Below are 2,500 nucleotides of genomic sequence, written 5' to 3'. Positions count from 1 at the left end.
TTCCTTTGTATTCCTCTTCCTCTCGTTTTATTCTACAAATTTTGATTATTGAACAATTTACGTGAGTCCTTTGTCTTCCCGTTTTGTTTAACTTGTAATTATGGTCGAAAGCAGAAGAAGAAAGGAAGAAAAAGGAGGATGGGAGGGAGGGAGTGTGGGAGGGAGGGAGGGAAAGAAGAAAGAAGGTGAAAAGTATCGATGAGAAAGCTAAAAATGCAAACAAACAGCGTGAGAGAGAGAGAGAGAGAGAGAGAGAGAGAGAGAGAGAGAGAGAGAGAGAGAGAGAGAGAGAGAGAGAGAGAGAGAACAATTTAGCTAATTTAATCTGTTTTCATATCTATCAAAACTATCTATCTGCATGCTTGGTTTAAATATCTATCTCCCTATTTACCCATTCCACCTTGTTGCTGTTAAACCGTGGGCACATCCATCTATCCATCCATCTCAAAATCCATCCATCCAAATGTCTATCTATTCCTTCCCACTACTCTAAGTATATTTGTCAGTGTAGATTTATCTTTATAACTCTTTATCAGTTCTTCTGCTTTTAGTATCTATTTGTCTGTTCCTGTCTATTATATTTTTGGTATCTATCTGTTTATATTTTTCTTACTATATCTTAACTAACTATCTATCTGCCTGTGGATTTATTTGTTTGTCTGTCTGTCTGTCTGCCTCTGCAAAAAGGATCCAGACACGTAGCACTATCGTCTCTCGTCCATCTCGAGTCCCTTCCCTTCTCGAAAAATATTTGGCTATTCTTTTAATTTGTATTCAACTTGTATCTTTTTTTTTTTTGTCTCCCTTTCTCTTTGGGCTATTTTGGTGTTTACGATTTGGCTATTTTTCTTTTCCGTTTGGCCGCTTCTTTTTTTTTTTAGAATCTATTGTGTTTGTTATTCAAGTTTTGTTCGTGGGTAGTAAATGGGAGCGTCAGATGTGTGTGTGTGTGTGTGTGTGTGTGTGTGTGTGTGTGTGTGTGTGTGTGTGTGTGTGTGTGTGTGTGTGTGTGTGTGTGTGTGTGTGTGTGTCGCAACGGTATAATATTTTTCAACATTACACAGCCTCTCTCTCTCTCTCTCTCTCTCTCTCTCTCTCTCTCTCTCTCTCTCTCTCTCTCTCTCTCTCTCTCTCTCTCTCTCTCTATCTATCTATCTATCTATCTATCTATCTATCTATCTATCTTTCTATCTATCTATCTGTCTATCTATCTCTCTCTTCCATAATTCTGCTCTAAAATGCAGTGCTGAGACAGACGGTAAATCTCAGTGTCCATAACTCTCTCTCTCTCTCTCTCTCTCTCTCTCTCTCTCTCTCTCTCTCTCTCTCTCTCTCTCTCTCTCTCTCTCTCTCTCATCATCATCATGAAATCCGAATTTTCAAAACAGGGGAAATGCTTCAAACAGCTTCTTTTTTTCAGCTCCACACAAAAGCTTCATTGTTCATTGAAACAGTGAAAGACTTATGTTTTGTCCCAGGTTTGTAGTTTTCGAATTATCCACCTTTATGTATTATTTTCTTCTCCTATAAACAATAATTTATTGATTTTCTTGTCTTAGGCGTTCTATAATGAATAAATGCTTTCCTGAATCGAAGGTTGCTATATTACGAAGGATTTTTTATAGTATAGAGGAATAAGAAAAAGAAAAAAGCGTAGATAAACTGAACATAGCAATAAATACAAACAGATTATTGGCGGGAATAATAAAGCTAACAATAAAAACAATAGGTTATGGGAGAGACTTCGACCACAACGAGCGTTTTGTGTGGCACAGAAACAAATACACGCAGAGAGAGAGAGAGAGAGAGAGAGAGAGAGAGAGAGAGAGAGAGAGAGAGAGAGAGAGAGAGAGAGAGAGAGAGAGAGAGAGAGAGAGAGAGAGAGAGAGAGAGAGAGAGAGAGAGAAAAGAATATGAAAAAGTAACAGGAATAGGAAACATTAAACGGTAACAAACAAACAAACATACACAAGTTCAGACAGACAAACAATCAGACAAACAGACTGACAAGCAAACAGCCAGCCAGACTGAGAGACAACCAGCCAGCGAGCCAGCCAGACAGACAGACAGACAGATTCCTAGCCATATCCTCACCCACCCCGAAACACAATGGTAAGAGAGAAATAATAAGGAACACACTTCTCACCCTTGTGTCGTCGTGGCAAAGCACTTTCTCGTCTCACCTGCAAAACGAAATAGAAAAAAAACATTATTATTACCACGTGACACAATGCGTGCAGCTGATCACACACACACACACACACACACACACACACACACACACACACACACACACACACACACACACACACACACACCTAAAGTAATCACATTCCTAATCGATTACATCCAAGCCTAAGTAAAGAAGCATATCCAGAACATGAAATTTCTCAGCGTGTTGAAATTTTACCGTTTTAAATTCTGTGTTCTTCACCATGAGGAAAAGATGGAATATGAACGAAAGACATCTTGGAATATAAAAAAAGTAAATATTTTGATG

The 2,500-nt window shown here is 38.6% G+C and overlaps 2 protein-coding genes across 10 annotated transcripts in view; both read right to left on the bottom strand.

Annotated features, from left to right (window-relative positions):
• Positions 1-2,500, bottom strand: part of LOC135111980 (neurexin 1-like) — a 131,603-nt gene that overhangs the window by 104,465 nt on the left and 24,638 nt on the right. The gene's annotated exons all lie outside the window — the stretch shown is intronic.
• Positions 2,141-2,500, bottom strand: part of LOC135111981 (valine--tRNA ligase, mitochondrial-like) — a 35,981-nt gene continuing 35,621 nt past the window's right edge. For all 6 annotated transcript variants that reach the window (XM_064025724.1, XM_064025722.1, XM_064025727.1 and 3 more), the window contains one exon: positions 2,141-2,183. The gene's annotated coding sequence lies outside the window, so the exon portion shown is untranslated. The remainder of the gene's footprint in view (positions 2,184-2,500) is intronic.

The sequence above is a fragment of the Scylla paramamosain genome, chromosome 23, assembly GCF_035594125.1.
Source record: "Scylla paramamosain isolate STU-SP2022 chromosome 23, ASM3559412v1, whole genome shotgun sequence".
Classification (NCBI taxonomy): Eukaryota; Metazoa; Arthropoda; class Malacostraca; order Decapoda; family Portunidae; genus Scylla; species Scylla paramamosain.
Note: the sequence above shows the minus strand (reverse complement) of the source record. Positions and strands in the feature narration are given on the sequence as shown.